Consider the following 16,861-nt stretch of genomic DNA (forward strand, 5'->3'; position numbering starts at 1 on the left):
GAGAGCATGCCTGACAGGGTGGCTGCTGTTATAGCAACAAGAGGTGGTACCACGAGGTTCTAAAGGGGCAAAAACAGTGCTCAATTACTTTTTGGTAGATAGTGTATATTCAAGGAGCAAATTAGGTCCAAAATAAACATTCTTTCCCTAGTCGTGTGAACCAGGCGCTGCCCGAAGTGGACTTACACAAATTCACACTACAGGTGAGCGGTTATTTTTTGTGTCTCAGACTGTACATAATCTGGGCAGTCGAAGACCATGGGAGTAATTTATATAGCGGTCGAGAAAACAAACATCTCTTACCTCAGAACCCGTCTAAAAATATGCTGCAACTTTTAGTTGTTTCTGCAGAAGAATTCGGATCAGGTTACACCAACATTATTAGCAAACTAAAAAAGTGAGAGGGGATGAGAGAGGGTGGAATGAAAAGCCTGTTTGAAAAGTTATGTGATTATTTTCTGAGGAAGTTCAAATAAACTTGAAGTGGTCTTGATGCTTTTTCTTCTTCGTCGGAACAGTAATTAGCTAATTAGGCCATCAAATTCAACCACGTTCATTGTTTAAAGTTAAAAACCAAGCGAAGCGAGTCATGAAACAAATGCCATATCCAGGCGCACTCCCTACCCTTCATTCTTCTTATTTTCAACTTCCAAGGCACCTGTATCCAGGCACATCTCATTGCAGTAACTTTATATTTTTATGTAACAAAATAAAATAACCCTGAAATTCGTATCAGTAACGTGATAATTTACATTAAACATTCTCTGAAGAAGCTCCATTGACATTGTTTAATGCTACAGATTTACTTAAGCCATGTTTAATTCTCAGGACAACAGAATGATAATCTGCTGTGCCTCAATTGGGAGTGTTGCCGACTATGAACAAACCAACCGACTAGAGTTTGATTCCCAGAAAGGAAAATATACCTACGTCTCAGAAGGACTGAGTGTGTGTTGTGTTTTGTTCACACTGTGTTGTTTTAAGCAATGAGTTTGTGAGACACGTACCATATGACAGAAACAGTGTTAAATTGTTAAATTCAGACCTTTTCCCCAGGAGGGGGGATTTATACTATTCCCGGGGGGGGGGGACCGACAGCAAAAGGAACAATAATTCAGATCTTACTTAACAACAGAGGAAGTCAACGTAAAAGTGAATATAGAAAAATGGGGCCAATTAAATACGTACCATATGACAGAAACAGTGTTAAATTCAGACTTTTTCCCCAGGAGGGGGGATTTATACTATTCCCGGGGAGGGGGACCGACAGCAAAAGGAACAACAATTCAGATCTTACTTAACAACAGAGGAAGTCTACGTAAAAGTGAATATAGAAAAAATGGGGCCAATTAAATAAACAGATACAACAAAGTTTATTACAGTAGAACCCAGATTATCTGTCACCCTATTAACCGATTGTTGGATTATCCGTCTGTCATTCTCTTCTTTTTTGTTGCAGAAAAAATATTGAATACTGCACAATACATTAGTACGTTTTTTTTTTTTAACAGAGAGTGGTATTACAAGCCTTTGCCCTTACACATTATGATCTACTGTTCGAGTGACCTGTTTAATATCTCTGCAAAACGCCTTCCAGACCTGCCAAAAGAATACATGTTGTGCTAAGTATCGAAGAGAAGTGCATATAATGGAGTGCTTTTGGAAAAGAGGAACTGTGGTTCATCTCACATCAGAATACGAGATTGGAGTTACAACTGTGCGAGATTTAATGAAAAAAAAACCAAGGATAAAGGGTATAAATTACTTAAATCTACAACATGAGACCTATACTTTTCCTATCTTTCCACAGAAATCCATCATAGGACGTTTCCTTGACCCTTAGAAACCCGCCATTGACATTCATTCATTCATAATTTTCTATCACTGCAAACCAGTATTCTCCAGTCTTTCCTATTTTCCGCCTTTCTCTTAGTCTTCGCACATTATCCATACTTATCTCTTAATGCCGTCTATTATATTTTGATATCTTCTTCTGTCCCGAAATCTTTTCCCGTTCACCATTCCTTCTAGTGAATCCTTCAGTAAGGTACTTCTTCTTAGTCAGTGGCCCAGCCAATTCTTTATTCTCCTCCTGATCAGCTTCAGCATTATTCTCTCTTCACCCACTCTTTCCAACAGAGCTATTATACTTAAAACTTCTGATCCACTACCTAATGTGTTAAAACTCATGACCACGGAGAAAATTTACGAAACTGTATTATGCAACACTTAATTTATAAAAGACTTAGGCCTATATGGTACGGATTATCCGATTTTTTCGATTAACCGTTCAGCCCACCCCCTTCATTACCACGGATAATAGAGGTACTACTATATACAGTTTTCAGACTACAATCTTACCAAACAAGGTAAAAAATTAAAAAACAATTACCCATTATTATTCATATGGAGTGTATATTACTAAAAGTTTCAACCATTTAATGGTCATCTTCAGATCGATGTTGATTATATGGATATAATTAAACAAAAAAGTCGTTAAAAGTCATTAAAAAGGATTGTACAATACTGCGATGTTAACTTATGTTAAGTTAGTGGTTAAAAGTAATTGTTAATACAATAATGACACTGAGATAAAATGAAATAAGTGAACAGGTTATATAATATCAACTTTGACATGATTAGATTTAACAAGCTATATTATAGTATGTTTCTTTCTGAAGTACTTGTACCGGTATACAAGGTTGCAGTTGAAAGTATTGTATTCACTTGTACACGGACACTCCGAGGAATCTAGTAAAATGTTTTATAGCCGAGGCATCATATTAACTTGACATATAACAATATTGCGTATTATGTACATATATAATTTTTTGTTAAACAACTCTGAAATATCTGGGAAGGGGGGACATCCTTGAATCCTGGGGGCACATTCCCCACCGAGCCACGTCCTGAATTCATCACAGGACACAAAGACTCAGGACTTACGAACGTAGGCCTATGTTTATTACTAATTCAAATCTTTACAATAAGGACGAAATGAGTACAAGAGGATAAAACCGTAATACAAAGCTGAAAGTTAGAATTTATAAAACAGTTATAATACCGGTTGTTCTGTATGGTTGTGAAACTTGGACTCTCGCTTTGAGAGAGAAACATAGGTTAAGGGTGTTCGAGAATAAGGTGCTTAGGACTAAGCGGAATGAAGTTACAGGAGAATGAAGAAAGTTACACAACGCAGAACTGCACGCATTGTATTCTTTACCTAAAATAATTAGGAACATTAAATCTAGACGTTTGAGATGACCAGGGCATGTAGCACGTATGAGTGAATCCAGAAATGCATATAGAGTGTTAGTTGGGGGACCTGAGAGAAAAAGACCTTTGGGGAGGCCGACGTAGATGGGAGGATAATGTTAAAATGGACTTAGAGAAAGTGGAATATGATGGATTAAATCTTGCTCAGGATAGGGACCGATGGCGGGTTTATGTGAGGGCGGCAATGAACCTCTGGGTTCCTTAAAGGCCATTTATAAGTAGTAGTAGTAGTAGTAGTAGTAGTAGTAGTAGTAGTAGTAGTAGTAGTAATAGTATTAGTAGTAGTAGTAGTAATAATAATAATAATAATAATAAAACTTGCTCTAAAATGCATTCTTATCACATGAACATTATAAGTTACATGTATTCTATCAGTCTCTGTATTATAATAACGTGTGGAATAATTGTTACATAATATCTAATACCATTATACAGCAAATTGCAAACGTTGCAGCTATTTCGGCCTATCAAACGAATCGCCCAGAAGTAACGTTATTTCAATGTGCTGGCAATTCTGTAACCCGTGATTAATATTTCTGCAATGTGTTCCCATTCTACTTATTTTTAATGTTACAACGTGCTTGCAGGCAGGCTTCTAAAATTGCAAGGAAATTACTCATTACTTCCAGCCTCACTTCTGGACCTATTAAAAGTTCTTAAAAAAGATTTTTGTTCCCATTGTCTTGAGAATATAGACAAGGGACCAAAAAGGTCGGAGGGAGGGTGTGTGAAATGAACACGGGGGTAGGTTTATAATTATCAATATCTCAGAGCAAGAGCGACTCTAGTACGAGTTATTTTTAATATCCTTTCACGTATCTTAAAGAGTTTCTCAACATAGATGAAATTCTTCTCTTTATTAGGCATTTTTATCCTTGTCAGAATTTGATCATTTATCTTTAGGGAAATTTTAAGCTTATATTCCAGACAGTTGCTGAACGTTCGAGGTGTTGGATAAACATGATGAAAGCCCAAATAAAACAAAAATAGATTTCCATTCTATGAACGCTAAATATAAGTTTGTATTGGAAGTCTCTCGATTGTTTAAAATATTTGTGTATTTGTAAATCCTGACTTCTCGTATTTTTTTACTGGCTGAAGTATAAGAGTAACTCTGAGGCTTTTCTCGATACAATAGTGCCTAACGTATTGCTGACATCAGCGTTCCTGGCCGTGTCCTTGAGTACATGAACAGTCTGCGAGGAGCATCTGTTGATGTGTAGCTGAGAATGGTACCACCTCCTATGCACGTCACGTCAGCAATCTGTCAACCACAGTAGTCAGTCTTGTTGCCCAGACTGCGGCCAAAGTAAGATACTCGCACTTAACTTTCCCTATGCTAGCGTTCCTGCGGTGTGTCCTTGAGTACAGTGTCCAGTCAGTCAGTTTCTATTGTCACTGCAACTGAGGACGGTACCTCCTCCTAAATACACGTCACAGCAACAATCTGCCAATCATAATTGCCAGCTTTATCGCCCATACTCTGCTACAAAGGTAAGACACTCGCACTTAAGGTTGCTATTACTTATTTCACATGTCAAAAACGGTGACGCGGCCTATACCTACTTGCCTTTGAACACTAGTATAGCAGGTCTCCGGCCGCGGATGCTTGCTTTAAGGGCAATGAAATTCTTACCACAGTTTTCTTTGAAAAAAAATGTAAAGTTAATGTTTTCGCATTATAGTTTTAAGACACTTTGGGTCACCGAGGGAAAATTACAATATGGCTGTCCTCACATAACCAAGTTTTTTTATTTCATGGACAGATGTTTCTGCAGATATACGTCTCAATCGAGACTCAGATATCTCTGAATGTCAACTCCTCATAGTTCTTTGCAAACAAAACACCCTCTCATTAAGAAGCAACATCCCTATCAAAACACAAAAAATATTGTTTCTCTTGAAACAATGGAAAGATATCTGGACTTCACGTCTAAACATATACCCCAGTACGCAAAATCAAATTCGACGAATAGCTTATTAACTCGTTTTTAAAGTCTATTAATTATTATTAGAATCAGAATTGACTACACAAAAGAGATTCATCAATACATCGGCCCTGCGCAAATACCATCTTCCAGAATGTACTAGTCTATATACTGTACAATAACAGTCTTACTTACCATCGTTGAGTGTAGGTACTCTTCACGATAACTGAAGAAAACTCCAACATATCTTTCCAGAACTGCCCAACACAGTGAGAGATGCCAGGTCGTCTGAAATTATTAAATTTGTCAAATCTATAAACTTGTGTCGCAGTGTGTATGTGACTAGTCACGTTGGGTCATTTTGGGAGATCTCGACATTTGGGAGATTTCGACACTTTTAAGAAAAGTAGCCATTGTGAATACTGTTCCTAGTTGAAACTGCATAAGATCTGTATTGACTGTGTTTGTAATCTCTGTGTAAGTGAATCTCGTGGCTTCAACTTGTGTTTTATGTTCACAGAAGGCAATAAACACAATAAATGTGAGTTACACTTTTCTTTTCGGTCATGAAATATAATATTCCGTCTTTAGTTTATTATACTTTGACTGGATGTGTGTGATATTAGTGATGCATAAATTATTGCATATACATTTTACAGGTTACTAACGGGGCAAAAGTGATTACCCTCAAATAATTATCTTTGTTTCGAGTGTGCTGTTATCTTTTAAATGAAGGTGTAACTCCGGAGAGATTTCGACACTGTGTGTAGAGTACTCCCTGATTTCGCTTGTGATTCTTCTGAGGGGCTGTATCTATCAAAATTGTTGTGCATGGTCTTAAGAGAGTTTGCAATCCTTCATAGAGTTTTTTGTGCCAATTTGTCCGTCTATCTGTTTTCCTCTCTATGTGTCCGGCTCCATGTATGAAACTACTCACCTTCATTGAACCAATTTTAATTAAACTTTGTATTTTAATTTTCACTGACATTTGATAAATAGGAAAAGACACAACTCTCGATGTAAACATGGAAGATCAATTAGTTCGGCATATCCTTCGCCTTGATTCTAAAAGCTGTACATGGATCAACAATTAATGAAGTAAGAGAATTATTGACATCCTGACGAACTGCAAGATAACATGTTTGAGTACGATTTTGTTCAAGCCGAAAATTGATATGAAATTCGCGTTGGGAAAGACATTACCATTCCCCCAAGAATACCATAGACACCATTTGCACAAGGACATTTAGGCTTGCCTAATTCCTCAACTACTGATACTTCCTTTGAAGAACTGTCACCAGTTCCGCTGCTAACACTTCCATCTGGTAGCAAAAGAGTAAAAAAAAAAAACTTCAGACTCAAACGTAATAACGTCTGAAAACTATAGAAAACAGCTGAAGGAGACTAAACTGCATAAAAAGTTAGATTTTCCCACAAAAGGAAACCATCTAATATTCGGGGTGTAGAGAGAGGGAGCTAATTTATCAAACAATCTGGACAAGCCAAAAAAAAACCTATTGTACCGCGTGTCGTGGGTATTACTACGATGACTTTGGTTTCAGTGTGTTAGAGAATCCCAAAAATGGTTTCACGAGGCATGTGTGGAAAATGGCACCGATGAAAAATTCACGTTACCAACGCGAGTAAGAGCATTATAAAATATTTATGTACCCTATATTTCAGGAGAAAAATTTGCTGTAAATTTCGGTTTTAAAGTGTTTCTTGTTTGTTCCCCATTATGGGAGAAGTCGACACTTCGGCATCGATTTGTATTTTTTTTAATACAGTGATATAAAATAATCACATTAGCACCAGATATGTGAAATATACGAAAAGTATGTCCATACATATTAGGGAAAAAATTAGAATAAAATTGACATAAAATGGTCTCGAAATTAACATATTTTCTTAGCGTGTCGAGATGTCCCTAAACGAACCTAATAATAATAATAATAATAATAATAATAATAATAATAATAATAATAATAATAATAATAATAATAATTATTATTATTATTATTATAATAACAATAATAGTAATAATAATAATAATAACAATAATAATAATAATAATACGTGGCGCCACAGCCCTTGAAGGGCCCAGACCGACCAGCCGGCTGCTGGCTTCACGTCCACATGCCGAAGCAGAGGTTGACGATCATCCAACCAGAATAGAGGCATCGTGTGGTTAGCACGATGATCCCCCCAGCCGTTATAGCTGACTTTCGCAACCGGATTTCGCTACATATCGTAGCTCCCCAAGTGAATCACGATTCTGGCCCATATACTGGCGGAAATTTCATGAGAAAATTTCTTCCCCCGTGAGGACTCGAACCAGCGCGCATTCCGTAATGCGAGTCCTAGGCAGGATGCCTTAGACCACGACGCCATGGCGCGGGACTCATACATACCGTAAACAAAAGACAAATTTAGCGACGACGCCAATTTCGCACCGGAATAAGGGTAAGAAGTTGCAATACAATACTGTGAGCTTCTTAGTAGATACATAAGTGGATAGAAAGCGAGTTTTCGTAAGGTAGAGTGTCAGTGACAGGTTAGGTTTGGTTAGTTCAGGTTTTTGGTATGTCTTGCATATACGCATTTTGGTTGGTAGACCTACGTGAATATGGATAAATCTAATCTTTCTCCTTTGGTCTTTTCTCTGGTGGTCCTGGGTTCGATCTCCGGTGCCGTACCGAATTTTTCTCCGTCATTAACAATTAATAACCATAACAGAATTCTGTATGACCAAAAAACGAATAATCTTTACATAAATTAACGCAATGTTCATATTATATTTGTTGTATAAATAACAAGGTTAAATTTAATTTTCTTATCAATTTATTTTTTGTTATTTTATTAAAATTATAGCATAAGTTAAAATGTTGAATGCTATAGGATACTTCGTCGACTTAAAGTTAAGGAAACCATGGGCGCAAAATCATCAAATTGCACTACAAAGACGTTTATGACGGACGTCTTGTGGTAATGAAACAACAATAGCACGCGTGTGAGAGTACAAGTCCAAGTTGTCCGAGAAAATTTGTCCCAACAGCCGTTTCGTCCATAATAAAATCTTACAGCTTAACCTGAAATCGAACACCGGTCCCTTTTGTACGAAGACGTCAGCTGGTTTGTGTTGCGTACTTGAAATCGTTTCGGCTGCCGCCATGTTGTGTTTATTGTGGCAGACGTCTAGACAGAGGCTATGTACCTGTAAAAGCAAGCGAGGACAAGTTTATTACGAATCGTAAATTTGATACAGCTCAGCCGACTGTGAGTTACACCTCTGGCGGCCCATTAACACCACCGAGTCTTCAGACCACTTCGACAAATCAAGTCGATACTTTTGATTCAACTCTAAGTCGATCCACGTGTGCGGGCTAACATTACTCGTACAAGGGACAAAGCAGATGAATGTTGAAGCAATTCTCACTAACAAAAAGGTTTCGTCTTCCACTAGCCGCAAATTCGTAGTCTACCGCTGACGGCGCATTTGTCCACAAAGCGATAGTCTTCAATAATATAACATTAACATGTATTTTTCATTGATGAAACACTGCGACCTTATGGTCTATTTACGTAGCCTACTGATTCCGTGGCAGAGGAGAGAATTCGAGTGAATTTGCGGTCTCGAAGACACCACAGAGATTGACTCTGATAGATTGCGGACATCCATCAGACCTAACAGACCATTACCTGATATATTAATCGGGTATGGCCCTATGCATCCTCGACAGACAACGGTGGTCGTGAGCTCTGCAAGTTGCATCTAGATGATCATTAGGGTAGACCGGGGGAAATCGGGTCAATTTTCAAATGAATTGATTTATTTTGGTAAAAAAGAAATTTTATTAAACAAACTATATAACCAATACAAAATACATATACTGAAGCATCTAAGAGGTGCTTAACAGACTGCATGAAGATCTCCTAACTTATTATAATAAATGTTAAACATAAGTCTGTTCTGATCCGATTTTCCCCAATGATACGGGGTAAACTGGATCAATGCTGGGGTAAATCGAGTCAGAAAGAAATTTCACTTTTTCCACATACATATTCCACATACGAACTGTTTACGTCCAAAAGCATTAACACAGCGTTCGTGGTACCACAGTTTACATTTCTGGCACTGAATCCAATCACCTGCATGACTACTTCTGTCATCGTTGTATGACATTTTGCAGAAGTTGCAGACCGATTCTGTTTCATCTTCGTCTTTTTGCTCTTCGGTCTCTTCATCTTCTTCACTTGAATCGCAGATAATGTTAACACTCTGCTTCTTCTTTTTTATATCCCCCTTCTTTTGAACTCTGGCGATTCTCTTCTTAGTTTCGGCCGCCTTGGCTTTCAGATGAGAAATATTCTCTGGTGAAGTTAATACCAAGGAAGTAGGTCTGATGGTTTTCCTACGTTTCATTGGTGTTATCTTTGCTGGAGATGGTAACAAACTTCTGACGTCTTCATGACTAGTGGATGCTTCAGGTGTTGCGGTAGGCCTACTGAGTTGCGATGAATTGGGGGGTTGCTCAGGTGATTTTGGTTCTGGTGACACATCGTTTAGGCCTACTGATGAGTTGTCTTGGTTGGGTCCAAATTCTGATACGAATTTGTGGCTTGCAATAGCTGTTCTGTTAAGTGGGTAAATGCCAGTTACTTCAAAGCCCTTTACTCCATTTCCCACTGTTGCTGCAGAGTCCCAGGCTTTTTTGAAAATACTGCCGAAACTCAATTTTGATATTGCTCTATTTGGATTAGAGTACTGCCATGACGTTCCGTGTGAATTGTAATAGCTCTTCAGTGGCTTGAAAATGTAGACATCAAGGGGCTGTAGTGCATGTGTTGTGTGTGGCGGTAAAAGCAAAGACTTCAATGCCATATTTTTCGCACAAATCAGCTGTTGCAAACGAAGTGTGAGAATGATGTCCATCCAAGATGAGAATTACTTTGCCTGGCGTTCTATGCTTATTAAAATGCTTCAACCATTTTCCAAAAGCTTCTTCATTCACCCATCCAGATTCTGTCATGCATACCTCTGTTCCTGCTGGCATGTTGTCGCTGAATTCAGCTCTCATCCTCTTCCCTTTAAATATTACAAAGGGCGGGATATATGCACCTGTGGCTGAAACACACGCCATAACTGTCACATTTTCCCCACGTTCCACATTCGTCAATGAAACAACGTCACGAGAGCCTTTCTGAGCAACCACATTAGGCGGCTTATTGTTCATAGGTAGACCAGTTTCATCTTGATTGTAGAGGCACTCGGGTCTTCCTTCAAGATTGCACTCGATTGTCAATTTCTTTAATTGCTCATAAAACTGGTCCACATTATCACGTGTCATCCCATTAATTCTAGCTCGGGAAAGACCTTCGGATTTCCTAAGTGAAAGTTCAGGGTTACGTCTCAAAAATCCCTGAAACCAATCTTCACCTGCCATTTCATTTTGAATGTTGAAATTGTGTTGGATTTCACGTGTAGATACGTATTGGTATGCATATTTACGGACAGTTTTTGGAGTCAAACCAAAGCCTCTCTTGGATAAATATATCAATCTTGTCGCTAGTGCTCGTTCAACATCAAGGGATAACACAGGTTTACGCCCTACCGTCAACACTGGGGAATCTTCAGAAGCAGATGTTCTTCGCTGAAGTGTTGAGAAGGGCACGCTAAAAACGTTTGCTGCTTTTCTTATGGAATACCTTCCCACCTTTATAGATGTAACAGCTTCCTCCATAGCAACTTTTGACCAAGAACCATGTGTGGTTTTCTTAACATAAGTACGTGGCATCTGAAAATAGCAATATAAATTAGTAAGTTTGACGTTTTGTAATATTACAGTCTATCACTGACGCATTTATAATATATCTATCTTTCTTTCATGCTACTCGACTAATTTGTTGAATAAATAAATAAATAAATAAATAAATAAATAAATAAATAAATAAATAAATAAATAAATAAATAAATAAATAACAAGAAATGAATAAATAGATAAATAACTAAATAAATAAGTAACAAGAAATGAATAAATAAATAAATAAATAAATAAATAAATAAATAAGAGTAAATTAGCCTATAGGCCTACTAAATAAAAGGAGTAGGTCATTTGTACATATTTTAAAACTGTCATAGTGTCAACGATTTTCTCGTGTTAGCAGCACTGCAATTTGGGACACTATGCTCTACTTGGCATTAAAGTCATTAAATATTATTATATTCGAGTATGACCCATCAATTATTATACCCGTAAACTGTTAGGTTAAAAACGTATCTGTGTGATAAACTATTACAATAGCCTACTTGTGCCTCACTTCCATTCATATTGCGGGCCACCACTGAGTCGCGACCCACCATTTGATTAACATTGTTCTACAGCACTCATGGAAAAGTGATACGCTACTATATATACACAAACAGTGTGAAGAAATTTACCCATCAATGAAGAGAAATAATGATCCGCTTTACCCCTCTAGAAGAGACCCGAATTACCCCAAATTGCATGTTCAATAAATGCAATCAATGCATGTTGTTATTACATAAAAGATGCAAGTTTATTTAATAATCCTACTTATTGATGTGTATATTAAGATAGAAAGTCATTGGACTTTAAGTAATACCATAATAAATGCACTAAATGCTTAAAGTTGAATATGTAATACTTACATCAGACGATTGTTTAGCGAGCAGTCAGCAACAGCACCAACAAAGAACACATCCAAACCTCAACTGCAGCTCGTCCTGGGCTCGCAGCATGAAGTAGTCTTTTCTTCTGGTAGATGTCAGCACATCCTTGCCAGTGGAGCGATTTCTTTCTGTTTGGTCGACAAGTTATAAGCGCGTAATTTAAAACAACCCGATTTTCCCCGTGACCCGATTTCCCCCGGTCTACCCTACTAGAGACGAGAATTCCATGCACATGCATGTATAGGACATCGTTCAATCTTAATACTTATTTATTTCATTACTTTCCGGTTCCAAATATGTGTACTTTTTCCGTGCATATTTGCATGTTTTGGCCTTTTTTGGGGATAAAAACATGCATAATGTATAGTTTTAGCATAATCATGCATATAATTTACATTATAGTCAGTTTAAATGCATGTTTTAATGATTTTGAATGGGACACCTCAGTTTTTCGATTTTTATGTCCCTTATTTTAGCTTCAGGAATTGAAAGGGAAAAAAAACTAAAGAGAAAAATGAAATAAAAATGTTAAGATTTTCACAATAAGATGTTTCACTGGACGGAAGTTCACTTTTACAACACTTTACCGATACGTTGGATATTTTGAGGATAATAGGAAATATAGAGGGTTCAAGGAAACTGCCGACAAACAATTGAGGTCAAAAGTACCCTCTTTCAAGAAGGTTGTAAATATTCTCTCCCCCCCCCTTTCCCAGTAGTAGATTCTTCTAAAATTGGAATCATTCGCTAAACTGTCTTTGCAGTGTGTGAACCTCGTAAGTGGTTAATGTGTTTGGTTATTCTGTTTGCGTGTGTTAATGTGGTTCTAATATACTTCTAATTAATGGTTCCGAAAGTATACTCTTTACATAGTGAATTAAAGGAAAATATTTTATTAGATCATATAGGCATGTCGTATTCTGCGATTGTTGCAATAAAGAAGTAGCTAAACACTGCTATTCTGTTTCCGAATATTTTCTATGACAGTGTTGTTCTTTGTAAAATATTACAAAACTTTTTAAAATAAACTGGACAGGGTCATAAACGCGAAACCGGACTATGGATTCTTTTGTTCAGTGAAGGAGGTTATTTGTGGCAAAAACTTGAATGAAGAATTTGATCTAACACTGTCACAAATATGTTCATTCAAGTTTGCACCCATAACTTCTTGCAATGTAGAGAGGTTATTCGCTGCCTACAAAAATATATTGATTGAAAAGCACAGGAACCTCACAGGAAACAATTTAGAAATGTTGTTAGATTTTAAATGTGCAAAAAAATGTGAAGTCAAATAATAAATTTGAAACAAAAATAAAAGTGCATATTTTAATGTATTTTTCGCTTGTTCGTGCATATTTCATAGGTTGATAGTGCATGAATGCATGCATATTTTGGGATTTTATAGTGCATGAAATTCTCGTCTCTAAGCATTACTATCCAGTATCACAGCAACTAGCACGCCATTATGTTCCAAATTTTTACTTTCTCGTTATACAAAATACAGAATAGGAAGTATTCTAATACTGCAAAAAAATTAATTTCTATATTCTATTATCCATGTGCTAAAAAGGATATATGTTCATCTTCCCTCTTGCTTAAAGAAGTCCCTTGTGCAAACGCTTGTATTGCCCTATTTTGACTATGCCAACATTTTACTAACTGACCTTTCCAGCGACAATAAAATGAAAATTCAACGTGTTCATAATTTGTGTGTACGTTTTGTCAACAATGTTCGCAAATATTATCAAAATACCCCATCCCTGGAAGCAATAGGTTGGCTTAAACTAGATAAGAAAAGAAATTTACATTCACTTCTCTTCTCTTCGAAATATTGAACTCTTTATCTTCGTATAGCTCGCGCAAGGAACGATTACCGAAAAGCAATGATGACGTTGCTGTCTGTTTTGACGTGTGTATGTAGGCTCGCCGAGGGAGGAGAGATGCGGGCCGATGGAAGTACTGTTTCTTCCAAGAAGAGGAACAAATGAGGACATCGCTGTGGAAATAAAAAGCTTAGCAAGAGAAAAATTCGAAGCTAATTAAACGCACAACATATGTTTACGAATGAAATAATAATACCGTGCGATACAAGACACGCATTCACTTGCAATGGAACAAACTAAAGTCGTAATGTAACTATCACAACGCAAGACTGATTCTTTCGATGTCATTTCTCTTCCGACTGCATTCTTGAATATCATTCAAGTTATCTCGTGACCTTTCCTCTCGCCCGCTCTTCCTTATCGCAGTGTTTCACTCGCATTCCTTCCGTCGGTATTCCGTGCTTGCGATACCTATACCCGTCGTCTCGCTTCACTTACCTTTCTTCCCACCATAATCTGAACACACGCTCTCGCCATGAAACAATACTAACAATACCATCCCATCGCACCTCCTCATACTCATCCTCTTTCACAATAGCCCTCCCAAGGCTCTGGAATTTGCTATCTGCTAGCATCAGGGATTGTCGAAATAAAATTGAATTGAAACGCAAACTTACTAGGCACTTGGTCAGTAATTGAGACTCGTTCAGACATGGCTTCTTGTAAATATTTCTCTTATTCTAGCACAAAGTATTTCAATATCCGGTAATTTCATCACTATATACTGTAATTTTATTATTATATGTTTAATTTGTATTACAGTAAAAAAAAACTCTCTTTGTCCTTAACTTCTACAATAAATTGTCTAGCCTTTATTAATCAGGTAATTTTTTAGTATTTTGATTTTTATGGTATTTGTAAATTTAATATTAATTGTAATTATAATTATAATTGTATTCTTAATATTGTAGTTGTAATCCCCTGTTAAGGGGGAAGAGAAGGCCTGATTTTGCTATCCGTTTTTCTATGTCTCTATGTGTATAGGTATTTCTTCTGAGCTATTTGTGGGATTTTGTTCATATTCAATATCTAAGAATAAATTTATCTGGGAAATATGCACATGAAATATAGCTTAATATTTCTTGTGAAACAATTAATGGACCTTTATCTAAAATCAAAAACACATAATAGGGCTCTTCTATCAGAAACCTCACATGAATTTCTATAACAATCTAGATAAATCGAATTTAGAATATTTCGAATATTTTCAAATTCTCCTTAGAATTCGGCTTAAAAGAATTCCACTGTAAAATAAAAGGAATTGTCACTGTTTTTTTTCAGTGAACTACTTACTACTAGGGAACTATACGAAACTTAAAGATATTATTCGAGGTTCGAAATACGATTCCATTACTGAGAAGTCCAGAATGAGCATCCGTGAATAGGATAAAAATTTCCGCGTAAAATAGTGATGATTCACATAAATTAGTAATCTTGTATGAACATCTGAATGTCGTTTCATCTGGAAAACAATTGCCGCGCGGATGAAACAGATGCAAGTTTTATACAGAAGAGCGGGCGAGCGGACGGGTGGGCGAGCAGGGAATTAACTGGTTGAGAGTTTTAAATTCATTTGAGAGCAACAGATACACAGCATTATACTTGTCGGTTCCCGTTTTTCCAGCTCTGAGAGGCTTTACGCACTACATGAAACGATTACACTTAAAACGCTCATAATTCTCATCGCTATGACGTGCGCGGGCTGTCAGAATTATGCGCACCACATTCCAGCAGCGCGGCACAGGTAAAAGTCAGGGATAAGACGCATACAGCTTTGTCTCTTCATTTCAATGTTATTTTCTCCTTCATTTCTAAAATAAATACCCGTGTTTCATTCCTCATTACATTAAAATACAAAATACTATGATACAGAAAAAAGTTACATTTCATGATTTTCACTAAATAATTTAGCATGATCTATTACCGAAAAACTGGATTTTGGCAACTCATATATTTGTTTATCTGTCTGTGTACGTGTAACTATTAGACGGATTTTATTCACATTCGATATCTGTGACTAGACTCATTCCCAATGATGTAGATGAAAAACAAATTAAAAAAAACAATGGGCGATAAAATGATCATCCAACTAACAAGTTACAAAAAAAAATGTCCTTATTGCACAACAAGATTAAAAGATATTTTTAATGCTAAGGTGTATAAAGTTATGGCGGGCTCTAGACTGAAATATGGATGCGACAGATGGACATATAAAAGATCAAGTTAATAGATTGTAGCATCTGACATGAGATTTCTGAGATCAGTTGTACTTTATATCTTGAGGTGTGAGAAATCAAACACGAAACACATAAGTTAGAGATGATATATTCAGCCTGGTCGAAGAAATAGGAAATTCCAGGAATACAATATGAAAAGAAAATATACAAAACTGGCAGAAACAAAGAGCTCCAAAAATTATGAAAGATTACAGACCAAGAGGAAGAAGTGTCAGTACACCGAGGGGATTAATGAAAGGACCAAGATGTTTATACCACGATGATGATGATGATGATGATAATGATGATGATGAAAATCAGTGGGTTGCAGCAGCGGCGGCTACCGTGGCAGTAGTAGATGAGTAGTGGTAGTAGTAGGTGAATGGTGGTGCTAGAAGTAGTGGTAGTAATAATACTAGGTGAGTACTGGTAGTAGAAATGCTAGTAGTAGTAGCAGCAGCAGCAGTAGTAGCAGGAACAGTAGTAGTGATAGTAGCAGTAGTAGTAGTAGATAGTAGTATTGATAGTGGTAGTAGTAGTAGTAGTAAATGAATAGTGATAGCTGAAGTAGTGGTAGTAATACTAGATGAGTACTGGTAGTAGAAATGCTACTAGTAGTAACAGCAGCACTAGTAGTAGCAGGAACAGCAGTAGTAGTAGTAGTAGTAGTAGTAATAGTAGTAGATGAATAATGATAGCCGAAGTAGTGGTAGTAATACTAGGTGAGTACTGGTAGTAGAAATGCTACTAGTAGTAGCACCAGCAGCAGTAGCACTAGTAGTAGCAGGAACAGTAGTAGTAGTAGTAGTAGTAGTAGTAGTAGTAGTAGTAGCAGCCGCAGTAGATGAATAGTGATAGCTGAAGTAG

At 36.9% G+C, this 16,861-nt stretch overlaps 1 protein-coding gene across 11 annotated transcripts in view; it reads right to left on the reverse strand.

Annotated features, from left to right (window-relative positions):
- LOC138701991 (nose resistant to fluoxetine protein 6-like) overlaps positions 1-16,861 on the reverse strand; it is a 1,327,025-nt gene that overhangs the window by 455,654 nt on the left and 854,510 nt on the right. For 8 of the 11 annotated variants that reach the window (XM_069829491.1, XM_069829457.1, XM_069829483.1 and 5 more), the window contains one exon: positions 5,400-5,492. The exons of the other annotated variants lie outside the window; for them this stretch is intronic. The gene's annotated coding sequence lies outside the window, so the exon portion shown is untranslated. The remainder of the gene's footprint in view (positions 1-5,399; positions 5,493-16,861) is intronic. 11 annotated transcript variants of the gene reach the window in all.

The sequence above is a fragment of the Periplaneta americana genome, chromosome 1, assembly GCF_040183065.1.
Source record: "Periplaneta americana isolate PAMFEO1 chromosome 1, P.americana_PAMFEO1_priV1, whole genome shotgun sequence".
Taxonomy (NCBI): domain Eukaryota; kingdom Metazoa; phylum Arthropoda; class Insecta; order Blattodea; family Blattidae; genus Periplaneta; species Periplaneta americana.